We start from the raw sequence: 15,253 nt of genomic DNA on the forward strand, positions 1-15,253 counted from the left end.
TCGGTAGTTGTGTATTCTTTCTTTCCTCCTGTGCAGCATTTTTGTTTATTACAAATACAGTAACATGACTCCAGATAGCACGACATGCCAACATTACTGTCAGGAAAATGAGTTCCCATCTCTGCTTATCACTCCATGTTTTCTGTGTGTATGTGTGTGTGTGTGTGTCAACAAGATTTCAGGTGCTGGGTTGCTCGATATATCTGTAGTTCTGTTGCCGAACCACTGTCTGCTCTTATTACCGAACAGACCCAAGAGTCGGCCCAGACCACACAAACATGCACACAAGGTCTTGCTGGGACAGTTAGTTACAGCTTCAGGGAAATGGCCCTGAAATGAAAGAGCTGTACATGTACCTCCTGACACACTAACATGCACACAATAGAACACACTGTGGAAGTCTTGTGACAGGATGAGTGACAGAGGGACAGGCTGTTGCCCCATGACTTCCTCTCTCTCGCTCTCTGTACATACACACACACACGCACACACACGCACACACACGCACACACACGCACACACACGCACCCTATGTTCCAGTGTTAATAAATTGTGTCCCAGCAGCTGTTCGCTTTGACTGCAGCCTCCGTCTGTTGTGCAATCTGATCCGGCAATGACGTCCAGTTAGCCGTTGACTCTCCTCCTTCCTGTTTCTCTTCCACTTCCTGTCCATGTGAACCTGCCATCGAAGTGACACATGTCATACTTTTGCGTGCATGTTCTCTGAATGATGCCAACTGGTTAATGGAGTACAAGGAGACGTACAAGGAGATGCAATGAAATGAGAAAGATTGTGTATTTAAAATAAATGTTACAAGAACTGTTTTTGAACGTTACCATAAAACAGTGGCAGTAACAGAGCTCCATCACTGAGCAGAAAGCCTTCCAACTCAAACAACAAAAACCAAAACTCCGCTTCGCCATAACTGCAATTTTAAATAGCCATAAAAGAAACCCAAAAAACATCAACAGTCGACTTGGTGTCTGCCATAGTGATACCAATTGGAACAAATAAGAGACTGGAAATCACTTTTAATAATATTCTACATCAGGGGTGTCCAAAGTGTGGCCCAGGGACACATTCTAAAAATACATTTAAACAAGAAAAAAACCCCCAGCAACAATGTATTTTATGAGAATAACAACAAAATGTATAAAGTCATAATAGAACACGAAATAGCAAGAAGTTTAAATATTAAAGACTAAAATATGTGATTAAAAAAAAAGTTGTAATATGAGAAACAAAAAGAATAAAGTTGCAATTTTAGGAAAATTAGGTTGGGTAAAAGTTAAAATATTACAATAATAAAGCTCTCTTATATATATGTATATGTGTGTGTGTGTGTGTATATATATATATATATATATATATATATATATATATATATATATATATATATATATATATATATATATATATATATATATATTATATAATTATTATGAGAAGAAAGAAATAAGGGAAAAATGTATGAGGAGAAAGTAAAAATCTTTTTTAAAAAAAACAATCAAAAGTGTAATCTAAGGAGAAAAAGTTCATTCATCCTAATAATATGCTTTGTCACCAATGACACAAAGTTGAGATGCAGGCTGTTTAGTCTTTAAATATAAAAAAAACACATATCCACATGGGTTGGTTTAAAAAAAAAAAAAAAAAAAGGTAAAAGTGTCTACCGAATTTTTTCAGTATGTGGCCCTTGTTGGAAAATGTTTGGACACTTTTGCTTTACATTATCCACAACGCCATTATTTGACAACCACTGCAGCCAGTGGTGCAAATGATTGCCGGACATAATGAAAGAGTAAGTAAATGGGCATTTTCTTCTTGAATAAGGCTAAAATATCAGTAAAATAAGGTTATTTTTGTTTTTTGTGGAAGCAGACTTGTTTGGAATTCCTGTTTCTGAGTAAAATGATACATTCAAGCTGTTTCTATATTGCTCATGGGATATAACGACAGGCAGCAGGGTAAAATGACGTTTCCACAAAGCGTCAAAGCATTGTCTTGATATCTTATATTATATATATTATATATGTTTCACAGGCTGTCATGTCTCCCCTGAAATCTTCTGGTGCGCCACACTTTGTAAAACTCTGCAATAAAACATTTATTTCAGTTTGGCCATTTGGCCTTGGTGGAATGATGATTAGACTTCTTGCTGCCACCAGAAATAGGTCATTTATTAAGTCCCGAGGCTTCCATGCAAAACTGATTCATAATTATGTTTTTTTCCATTCTCTAATTTTTAATATATATGAATATATGAGACTGAACGGGGCTGTGCAGCCAGCCAGCCAGGGGAGGATTCCAGTAGTGCGTAATTGGCCTTAAGCCATTCCTCTGGCCTGCTGCTCTTTGAATAATGCATGCTCTTTTTAATGAAGACCCCTTTTTGTTGTCTTTTTTCCGCACTTCTCAAGGATCTAGGGTGAAATTAGCATTCTCTGCCATTCAGCATTTTAATGGGGCTTTGGCTACCAATGCTCCGATTGTTGCTATCGTCTTAGTCTGAAGGTAAGATAAGGGCGGCCTTCAAAAGAGTTGAAGCCATCAAAGTCCTTTCACTATGCGAATAATGAGACTTTGTCTTGAGACACTTTTCCATCAACACACTAGCAGTTGCATACTGAAGTTCATACCTGAGTAGAGTGTGGGGGATTAAAACTAGATGATTTAATACTGCTTTTAATACTTGGACCACCTCTAAGTCCCTGCAGAAAATACAGTTCCAAAGTACTTGCACGTGAACATTTTCACATGAGGCTTTACAGTAAGACCCTCTCAGTTGGTCTCCGGACCTGAGAGTGGAGTCTTTGAGCTTGTCCTTGAGTGAGCATTCCTCAATCATCGGGGCTTGTTTCCTAATCCTGCTCGATTTCCCTTTCATCTCCATGCTAATTCCTTGTGAGCAGGACAAAAGGGTGAGAGTTTAGCCAACCTGAAGGAGGCTGAAAGCTTGGGGATCCGAAACATTTAAGAACTTAGTTTTGCCCCATGTACACACAACACACAATTTTGTACACAATGAATGATCCGTAACACTTTTTAACACTCTTTTCTTTGGAATACCTACTGCAGTGGTCTGGTATCTTAAAGGGTGGCAGATGCGGTTGCAAAAGTGGCTTTATCCTAGCAACTAGAAAGTTGGAGGTCACTGACATGCTGCTAAAAAATAGATAATCCATGTGGATACTAGGTGTGCAACGGTACAGGTAACCCACGGTACAGTCCTTACCTCAGCACATTAAATATGCTGAAAGCAAGCCAATGTAAGCAATTATATTTTACTATAAGCTATATAAGCTTTGTGTTATATGTGGCAAAGCAATTTAGTGTAATATCTAATAATATATCTCATTAGAACATACAAGCTACAGGCTGAAAATGGCCCCTGGACTGCACTTTGGACACCCCTGGTTTACAGTGTTTATTTTTAAAATGATGCATGTGCAACAGTAAGAGTTTGAAGAGGGTGATGATTATTTAATTTTTTAGTAAAGCTCCTTACTTAAAGCGCAGTTAGTTGCAGCTAGCCAGCACTGTTCTTATTCTCAGCAACGCCATCACGCTGCTTTCATCTTATGCACTCTTCTTTGTTCGTTCAAAAAGAGGTGCACCGCACCTCGACGTGGGAGCCAGGAGGCGGGGGACTCGATAGGCATGTAGCTGAGAAGATCTGCTGGGTCCGAAACACCTTTGAACATTGCCATCACAGATGCGTGAGGCCACTCGGCTGTTGATGCCTACACTCTGTCCTTTACTCTGCCGCCGAATGCCTTGCCTTTGTATCCGCTGTCCCTCACTTGAAATCTGTACAGTGTGAGAACTGGGACATTACATTGCGGGGAGGGCTTTTGGCCAGCCTGGACAGGTACACACTTGCACAAACACAGTGCAGAATGTATTCCTTTAGGGCGGCTTGTTCTGTACAGGGCGGACCGAACGGTTTTACTTAGTGGATACCATGTTTTGCCAAATGTTTACTCTTTTGTGTGCCGCGGTTCAGGAGCAAAAGTGTTAGTTATCACAAACAAAGGAGCAGTGTGTAGTTTTTCTTGGTGATACAACAGTGGTGTGATGCTTGTGTGACAAGCAGCATAGGGTGACATCAATGGAGACATCGGAGTGTGCGTAGAAATTAATTTGTGCATCATGAAATGGTAATTTGTTTGATTCATTCGTCTGCAGTACTGTCTTAAAGATGAAGATGACACATTACATTCTCCATGCCATCAATTTTTGGATGCTCCTTTGTTTGTTTACCATAGACTTATAAGTCGCTGCTGATTAGTTCTTGTCTTTATTGACACATCTATCCTGAGTTGAGTAAACTGAGAATATCTGTGACAAATGGCACTTGGCTCTTATTCTAATTTCTTTGAACAGATTTGCCTGAATAATTAACCTGAGCATTAACTTCGCAGCTGATTGGAGATGGCTGGTGGACATGAGCGCGGCGAGTCGTGCAAGGATTGATCTAAAGTTTGACGGGATGGCTGAAACTGGGAGCCTTCCTATTTGGCAGGCACGGCGTTATCTGTCAACTCGTACAACTTCTGTTCCGTCTACCGGGTTCAGAGAGACGCTCTCATTTTCCTGTTTTGGCTCAGGAGGGAATTTGGCACTGGAACAGAATAAGAAGCAAAGGTACAAGATGCTTGCTCTGTGGGACTGTGTTACCTGCAGACTCTCTTGACAGCTTGCGCAACTGATTGGTTCACTTGAATGGGCTGAAGTGGCTCATTTTCCACCTCGCAGCATGAATAATTATCATATACACTCACCGGCCACTTCGTTTGGGATGCAATCCATGATCTCTATCAAAAATGTTAAGGTTTTGTTTGTGCCTGCAACACATTCTGATATGTAGTTTTGCCTTGACTCGAAGGTCCAATTGATTGATCCATAAAGGTATTTTTCATAAAGCCTTGTTGTAATGCAGTACAGTCTACACCACTGTAAACCAGTGTTTCCCAACCTTTTTTGTCTTGTGTAACTCCATGAGTACCCCCTCACTCATACGTGTTGATAATTCTCCAAAAATGGAATGTAATAACTGTTATGATTTTAGCACAGCTTTGCCACAGGTTATCGTCTCCCTGGCGAAAATAGCTGTAGCGCACACATTCCATTTTATTGTCTGGCACAATATAAATGAATGACTGAGAATATTTACTTATTATCTTGGAAATTAAATGTTTCCACGTACTGCCTGCAATTTGCCCGCTTACTACAAGGGGTACGTGTAAACAACAACCAAAATAATCATAAAATAAGTGGAATTAGTTTGAAATATATAACCTTTTGACTGTGTAAAACAGATTCAAAGGTTTTGTTTTGCTCGGCTGTTGTAACAGCAGATTTACATGAAACTACAGCCCCTTTCACAATGGCTGTTTAAGCTGCCAATTTTCCACGTTCTTTCTGGGACGCTGTTCTGTATAAACGACACTGGCAATGAATGTGTGTCGTATCAGAGGTGGGACAGCGCCTCTGTGTAAGGAAATACCAGGACAGGGGGACTGGACACTCACTCCTCCTGCTTTGTGTTGGAAGCAATTGTTGCTGCCCGAGACCGGTGCTGATGTTGCTGTGTGTGTAATAATCAGATTGTGGGATGCATGGATAAATGTTTGATGTAGTTACGGCTTGGATGCAGCAATTTTTCAGGATCTCTCTGTTAAGGAGGCTTTTATGGAGTGTTGAGCCTACTCAACTAGACCTGTATGTTGGTGGTCTGGAATGATTTCCAAGTTTGGCCTTTTGATTGTAATTATAATTGTTTATTGTATGCAAATAACAATGAAAGTGCTGGTTATACTGTACAAGGGGGGAGTAAGACATCTTCTTTTAATACTTCTAATCTGATATGTTTTGTTCATGCTGTGTTTATGTGTGATGTGCTGAATGAGCCCAGTTTATAATTTCACTGATTGTATAAGTCCACAGTTTCATACTTTGCACTTTACTTGGTTCTTATAAGGATGGTTGTGCCACATAGAAATGTGCAGCTTTCCAAATGGTGTAATTACCAACATGATTTAATTTGATTCATATTTGTCAATTTCTTAAAACTAACAAACTTATTTGTGCTAGTATTTTTTAGTAGTAGAGCATGTTATTGTCACGATTTTTTAATGACTTTTGTTGAAACAAAATATTTGTGACCAGTAGTTGATATCGGTGTTGGACAACATTAGTATATCAGATATCGATATCATCTCTATTTACAGCCTATTACATTATTATGCAAATACGGATACAAAGGAATTGATTTTATTCCCAATACTGAAAAATTCCAAAATTCACCTCAATACTGTAGTATAGTTCTGTATGATTATTCCAACATTCTCCATAAACCAGGAAGTAAATCTGAATTAAAAAACTGGCATAATTTTCGCATTATGTTTTGTCCAGCTTTCATGTGAGGAATTGTTTTTATTGAAAATATTGCCATTTGAGTCATCATGGAACAATTTCCCCTGCTGTTGTCTTACATCATTTCCAATGAGCCAGTTAGGCTTCATAGGCTTTTCTACTTGTAAAAGTAGAATTTGTGATACAGGGATCACATTACATTGTGCAGTATTTCAGAAGAGTTGCATAGACCATCCATCATGGCCGCCAGATTGTTATATAGTATTGCAAATTACACTTTATACACTACATTATTTTTTGTACCTTTCTCTGGCTTCTCATGAGGTAAGTATGATGACACCAGGTGTTCCATCCAGCTTTTAACCAGTTCATTTAGTTTCCCTTGTTTGGTGAAGATCAGGTTGCCAATGGCTACTGGCCACAGCTGTGCACATCCCTGATTGTTAATGTGAAGTTGATGATCACTTCATTCACTTGATGGTGCACACCACCACACATCTTTAACCATTGGCTCAAACGTCTGCCGCTTTGCTGGGTAAGAGCCTGCACCACTGCTGGGCTCAGTGGGCTGGGCACCGGGCGCCTACTTATGGGCTAGTGGCAGCAGACACTGGGTGGCGAGTTGGGACGCAAAAGTGCAGGTCCAGTCCAGACCAGAATTGGGCCAAGTCGATGTAATCAGTGGTGCATGAGGAGATCTGGCACAGGCGTTACTGTCCTCGGTGGTGAACTGCAGGGATGACAACCAGGACCCGCTCCTCTCTGTCCTGTCTCAATTAGGGAGGGATTACATGGGAAATGTTCTTGAATTGGCTATGAAATGTTGATTTGTAGTGGTGTCATTGTAGGGGACATTAAATTAAATGGTTTTCGTTCAAAGTTGCTGTATCAATCAACGCATACAGTTACATGCCTTTTAAGTAAATAGTTTGGATACATTCTCACTTTACAGCTCTTTTTTCATCTGTGTTCAGATGCTTTTTGGAAAATTTCCCCACCCTGTGTTTTTTTCCATGGATTATACTAGAAAGGCAATGAACAAGACACCTCTGATATTCAGTGTGCCATGGCACCCAATGTTGAATAAACTATGTGAGGGCATCTGGTCTTTTGAGCTCAAACACTTTTTGTTGTTGCTGCATGCAAACAATGAATAATTCTCTTTATGCCGCAACATGTGGGCGTTCAGTTGTGGAGGGCAGTGGGCGGCAGCATCGCCCGTGGCTCAGATCAAAAGCCAGGCAAAGTTCAGAATGAACAGGTAGGGGGTGCAAGGGAAAGTACCAGGAACAACTTTAAAATGGGTGCAAATTTATCTGGATGGTAAAGATACGTAGATTTGAAAACTGCGTTCAGTCCATAAAACTTTTGCCTTTGGCAATTTCCAGTCTGACCTTCCTATTCTTCTTGCTAACGAGTGGTTAGTGGTTATTTTCTGGTGTCGACAGTGTACTTTTGCTCATGAACTCTTCTATGAACAATAGATAGTGATACCTTCAATCCTGCCCTCTACAAGTTGTTCCTGACGTCACTAACTGTTGTTTTAGGGTCTTTCTTAACAGCGCTCACAATTGTTCTGTCATCACCTGCTAATGTATTCTTTGGTCTACCTGTTCTTTGACAGTTGCTTAGTACACTAATGGTTTATTTCTTCTTCAGGACATTCCAAATAGTTGCACTGGCTATGACCAATATTTGTGCAAAAGTTCTGTTTGATTTTCCATCTTCTCTCAGATTCACAATTGCTTGTTATTCACCATAAACAGATGGTTTTCATGTTGTTTTACTCTCTAAATGCAGGCTACACAGGTAAAACCTAGTCTACCCAATTTGAAACTGAGCGTACGCATTAAATGCTATTTACTGATGGAAAAGGACACATGTTCCGGTACTTTTGCTCACATAAAAAATGGGTGGGTTAAAAAAAAATGCTATCTTCTAAGTTGTGCATCCGATCCAGATGTAAATACCTGGAAACAAACCCAAATGTTTTCAGTCTACAGCAAAAATAAAGCGATTGACCTCATTGTTTTTATACTTCTGGAGGGCACTGATTTAGCATAGCTGCATGAACGGGCCTGGACGGGTCTGATATAGAGTCATGTATATTATGCTTATATATCTTTCTATATATTATTTCATATGTCCTTCATGTGTTCTGTGTACAATGTGAGCAACTTGGGAGTTATTATACTGCAGATAGAATTTACCTAGGTATATGTTCTGGCTTACACTAAAACTTGACTTACATCACAGTCAAGGAACGGAACTTGTTCATAGCCAAAGGGCCACCTATAATTCATTTCCCCAGACTCCCTTCAGAAAAACTGTGATTTTACCATAGCATTCAACTATTTGTCCCCCTCAGACTCACTGCTGATGGACCTCTTCTTCATCCAGCTGGCTCCAGTAGTGAGACCTACAGTGAGTTCCAGGTCCTGGACTTGAATCCTCTCATTATTAAACATTCCAACGTGGTATATTACTCATACAGTGGAAATTATGTCATCAAGCCTTGTCATGGCTGGTGCCAATTTGTGCGGGTGACATGCCGATAATTGAATACAGGTGATTTATTTACTTTTTCGTCATTTAGGCGACACCCTGTAATGTTTCAAATGATTCATTTCAGCAGGTAAGCAGGGCTATACATGAATGTACCCAAAATTCAAACAGGAGGGAAAGTATCTCAGCGGCTTACGGTAAAAGCAACCTGCAAAACAGTTCAGCACCTCAGGCTTGGCCATCTCCCTCAGATCTTTTCCTTGTTTGCTCTCCCAGTCGTCATACCTGTGAAGTTCCTGCCAACTCCGCAACACCTTCACACAATACAGTCAGGCCAGTTGCCGCGTTGTCTGCAGGGCATTCACCTGCTTGACAGCCGCACAGGGATCGGGAATAGCAAAGGGATGGGAGGAGCGATGGGGCAACATTGATTGTGACACATTATTGGGGGTTTCGGTGCTGCGCAGTCGGCCTCATAACTCAAATAACGCAGAGAGGAGTTTATTATTGGCCAATAATTCCTGCAGCTGCAGTCAATCTATATGAGAAACATGGCAAAATGCACTGCATCTTTCTCGTGATTTGGTTTGGAGGAGGAATCCAATAAAGATGATGAAGAAGCCTTATCGCCGCCTGCACCTCACAGGCCTGGGCGGGGCCTGTCTGTTATTGACTGTAGTGAGCGGGAAGTGATCGCTGTCATTAAGTCAACAGGAAATGTTGCATCTCCTCCATCGCAGCAGCTGGGAACAATAACACTCCCTGACGTTGTGCAATTATTGACTGCACGAGTTGTATTGGATAAAAGTAATAACGCACTGTATCCCCACGTCCCCCCTTTGGAGTCTCACCGGCAAGCGTAGGAAAGCAAATGAGATTCTGAGCACAGGAAGATGAGTAGGTTTGTGATTGACTGGAGGAAGCCTGCGTGATGTGGATTCTGTCAGATCATCAATTTATTTTTTATTGGAGTGTATATAGAACAAGGAAAGTGGAGCTCATTCATTCATTCACCTGTTTTTCCATTGAAACACATGATTTGTCTTTGGAAAGCATTATCATTAAAAAACGAATACTTTTTAGCACATGAACTAAGATCACATCACGCTTCTGAGTTTGCACGACCCCATCCGTGAACGCACTTTGCGCCAGTGCTATTCGCTCGCTACGTCACCACAAGGTGCGTGCCATGTTTATAGGCGGCATGGTCAAACTTGAGTGGGAGGGAAAGGACATCGAGTGTCGACTTAACGTGCCGTTCGTCCGTAACAGAGCTAGATAAACTAGATATCTACTGGAGAAGAGCGCGGCATAAAGCAAAAGCTCACATTGTGTTGCGTGGGAAAAATTTCACCCATAATAAATACCAATACTAGACAGCCACGTAACGTAAACAGGCCTTTTACATTTAAAATGTAAATAATTAAATGTCCATCCATCCATCCGTTTTCTATTCCACTTGTCCTCACTAGGGTCGAGGGGGATAAATAAATGTATTTTATTAAATAAATCAAATATTTGAGAAGGTTTCATTAAAAACATTTCCACAATTTGAGTCACCACTTGCACTTGTCATTGATGGGTGATGGTAGGTCCCGCAGCCAAACCAGTTGAGAACCACTGCTCTAAATTGTCCATAGTGTTGAATGTGAGTGTGAATGTATGTCTGTATGGGAACCACGCTGACTGCACAGAAGTCAGCCAAGTGAATCATTACATTATCAGTTCGTGGGCATCGATCCGGCTACCTAAGCAAGCTCTTTACTATTTGAGATAATGATCAAGCTCACTGTGACTTTTCAGACGTTACGATACAGTGGAACCTCTAAAGAAGGGTGATCCAATTCAGAATTGTCACGACAAATATGCATTCATTCTGATTTCCGCAAATCTTGCAAATCATAGCTCTGTGAGCTACAGTGCTAACATTACAGTCAAATTACAGCAACATCATGCCAGGTTAGCCTCTGTGCTGAAGAAAAACAACAAAATTTACAACTCTCACTTTTGTAGCTGTCTGACAGATAGCTGGCAGAGCTAGCGGTTTTATTTTAAGATGTCTAGCGAAGCCTGCTTTTTTTACCCAGTAGGCAGATCAGAGGCAGTAGCTATAATTTCATTTTATTGTTATAACTAGGGATGTCCAGCCAATATTATTGGCCCATAATGGCGTAAAAATTAGATATCGGTTCATAACGGTATAGGCCTGGGCGATAAACCGAAAATTTACCGTTACCGAAATCTACCACGATAACCGATGTCATTTTGCCCATGTCGATAAATTTGGTGCTTTAATAAAAAAGAAAATAAAAGTTGTTTTTGTCTGTTTTGACTGTGTGTGCTGGTATGTTATGTTCAGTCCCCTTTAAGACGAGGTACAGCGTGACTCAGCCGATCCAGTCTGAGCAAGAAGGGAAACAGACGATCAGGGGAAGGGTGATGGTTCAAATGAAAAAGCGGCTGCACACTGCCAGCATTTGCAAAATTGACAATTCACAAATAAAGAACCAGATAATAGAAACCTTATAAAAGTGTATCTATAGGAACCATGATTAGTTTGCTGTTGGTAGCAGTTTTTAAGGATTCCATGCTTTATTTGATGTCACGAATAGATGGTAACTTGGCTACAAGAGCATGCGAAGTTCTCTTTTCTTTGTGTAAATGGTCATTTTGATGATGGTTATCTATCCAGTTTGTAAAGCCAACATGGCACACACATATATGCAAATAACATGACAATGGAATGTCTGGAATTGAATAGAATTGTTAGAAAAATGTGAAAGTCACTATATTTATACATGGTATTATTATTATTGGAATGTATTACCTGACATGGTTGTGGTAGGTTGGTTTGACATCAACGCAGTGTAATAAGTGACCATGAGTAATGTCATTGCATGAGACGTGATGCCAGTCATGTTAAGTGGCTGTATGTGTAGCTCAGTACATGTGTGTACAGGATGTAGTATGCCAGGGTATGTACCATACATTCATACTGTATTTGTGGACCGCAGTCCCAGGGAAATTTATTTTGGGTTCCACAAAGATGATGTTGAGCAAAAGAACCCGAAATGCAAAGTCGGTATGAAAATTGTCGTTAGCACCCAAAGCACATTATGTAAATGAAGCGTTGTTGGCGCTTTTTGGAGGTTTTTTCAGAAGGCTTTATAGGCGGAATAGGTGCATCCCATTACGTGCATTATATTTCATTGAAAGTAATGTGTGCCAGTTGGTCAACAAATCAACGAACAGCAGTTAGTTTACATTTCCTGCAATTATTTTCAGATGGCAAAATATATAGTGTTCAAGGATTTATCATGCATTTATTGTTATCGAGGTAAAACTGACCAATTTATTGCAATATTGAATTGATGTCATGTCACCCAGCACTATGACGGTATAGTTTTTTCTGTCGATAATGATATCGCCGCATGAGTGTTGATGTTGCAAGAAGCTTGCTAGCTCAGGACGTCTGTCTATCTTGAATGCCTTTGGATTGTAAATATGCAATTGCAATTTGCAAATACTGTAAAGCACTGCAAGGGGGGAAGAAGGCGTCTTTCTTTAATACTTGCAATGTAATATCACACCTCTAAAATCACTCTGAGTCACAAGCAGCTAGCGTACCTGCAGCAAAATAAGAAGCAAATGGAGCAGTCTTGAATGAGGCCAGCTTCAAAATTGAATAGTTGCCAGACTTATTTATTATTATTTGTGAATTTATTAAGGCTAACGTGTGTTACTTGTTGATAGTAGGAGAACATGGTAATTTAGTTGACTATTGATCATCATTTTTTAAATGACTTTTGGTGAGACAAAATGCGTAAAACTTGCCATGATGTTTTAGGGAAGAACTGCTGTCAATGTTGTATCGGTTGATATCGGTGAAGGTAATTAAGTGCTGGGCAATATCGGTATATTGGAGGTCTGTAAGAAAGCCAGTATTAAGCATCTCTAGTAGGAGACCTTAAGAAGAAGATATCAGTTGCTTCCTCTAAGTCTCCAGGTTACCTTTTCTTGGAAGGCAGTTTTCACAAACCTTCTGTGGCCTCTGCATTCTTCTCATCTCCCACGCAGGTAGTTTCCCCTCACTCGCTCTTTCCTGGTGTTTTACCCTCACCTCAGGTAAAATACACACTGCAATCCCACCTCCTGACCTCAGATACTTTCCATATAACACAGCAGGTGCATTTTTAGGCTCTCACCCTAGAAGATGCCTGCAGTGAATGTTTGGCAGCCAATGATGATGTCACTCGCATTGCCTGAGCCAAAGAAGCTGTGGGTTTTCTGACAACCTGGCGGTTTTTCATGATGGATAGCTATTTGTTTACCATTGTCTTATGTTGCTATGCTGTTTAATGTAGCAATTTCTCCATAAAAAAATGTAAATGTAAATAAAAATGTAAATCCAATCTGTTATAAACTCCTAGAAATGTTAGCACAAAACACATTTTATAGCGATTCAATCGAGTTTTACTAGCTGAAAATGATGCAAAATACATATAAATGACAAATAAAGCGGACAAAAGCACATTAAACATGACTTTTACCCTTATTGAAGACTTGCTGGTGAACACGGTAATGAGTGGCTTGAGGAGGGGAGGTGACGGAAAAGCCAAGTGGACATTCCAGTGTTTCATTTTAGTCCGTTACAAACTTAACTTTAACTTGACTTAACATGAACCTTCTTGTCAACTTCAGCAGCGGGTACAATCATCATTACACACATTGATTCGGCTGACTTTCTGTAATGTGTCTCCCTTTAAACTGTTGCCTCTTTTATTCCATTTATTTATTTTTTACCTTTATTGAACCAGATAAGTCCCATTGAGATCAGGATCTCATTTACAAGGGCGACCTGGCCAAGAGGTCAGCAGCACATGTCATAATAAATACAAAATTCCAAAAACTTTAAGGCAATAAATACAAACAAGAAATATAGAAAAAAATTAACAATTTTGCAATGGAAATGCAACACTTTTAAGGACAGTAACAATTAAAAACACAAGCATTGCTCAGGTTTCTCGCTGCCTTGTGTGTAAAATACAACAAAAAGCTTTGACTGAGACCAGTTCTGACATTTTCAGTTCACTCTACATAGTGTTCCAAGCGGTGGGGGCAGCATAACAAAAACTAGCAACCTTGACTTTGCAATCTCATTGTAGCAGATTTTACCTTTGTACTTTACTACGACTACTTGAACTCAGTTGTGTTTCTCACTTTCTTTATCAAAGTTCTGGCACTTTATGCAGTGCTCATCAGCACAGGGTGCACGGTGATTATCAGAAGGTAGAAAGGAGGGATATACAGAGTTGTTTATCATTCTGTGTGTTTTTTATGAACAATTAATCAACTCACACACACATAATTAAATATGATTAATTGATTCCCTGGTTGGAATCTGTCTATAGTGTCCAACTTTAAAAGAACCAATATCCATTCTGTACAGAAACTGAGTCACCAACGCGTGGATGACACTAAATTCCACAGAATGATACGCGAGCGAGCAGACGAGTTTGTTAGGTGCATTGTTTGGCCGTACGATAACTGAGAGGGTATCCACACGGAAATGTTTTCAGGTCAAAACAGAAAAGTATTTTATCGTTTCAGCCTCTCATCCACACGGAAAAGACGTTGTAGGTGCCCTGAAATGGCATTTTTTGAAAACGAGTGGCAAAATTTGAAAACGCCGGCTCGTTGTTTTCGTATAGACGAGCAAACCAGAGCTTGTTTAAAACGATGACGTCAGCAACCCGTCGCTGTCACGTGACCAGAAGGGAGCTTTGACGACAAGCCAGCATAATATCTGAATATTTCAAGTGTGGTGACTCACCGCAGTCGACATTCTCCCGGTATTTTCTGGTCTTATACTCCCAAAATGACGCACATGTAATTCCACTATGTCGTAAGTCTAGAGGACATTTGGAAACCACAACACCAGACGTAGGGGTGCCTTGTGTATTACATCGTTTCCAGTCTGGATGCAACTATTTGCTAATCCAACACCGTGTGGATGCAAATTTTTTTCAACCAGCCCACAAATAATAATTTCAGGAGCATTCCCGTGTGGACAACGAAGACATATTTTTAGCAATAATTTTTGTCAAAAACCGGGCTCCTCTGTATTTTGAAATATTTTATTGGCTCAAAAAAGGCATACTTCTGTATGCTGCAGTTGTGTTGTTTTGTGACACATGCTGCTGGTTTTGCATGTTTGGGACAAAGACTGCCTGTCAAGATGGCAAAAAGCCACAGTTGTTCTCATATCTGGTGAAATGAGCCTCACCGAATCTCTTTTTTTAAAAATCAGCACACGAAGCGGCACGCCAGTCAGTGTAGATCATTGTTTTGCTTCAATTTTTGTTGTCA

This window comes from Dunckerocampus dactyliophorus, chromosome 13, assembly GCF_027744805.1.
Source record: "Dunckerocampus dactyliophorus isolate RoL2022-P2 chromosome 13, RoL_Ddac_1.1, whole genome shotgun sequence".
NCBI classification, from domain to species: Eukaryota; Metazoa; Chordata; class Actinopteri; order Syngnathiformes; family Syngnathidae; genus Dunckerocampus; species Dunckerocampus dactyliophorus.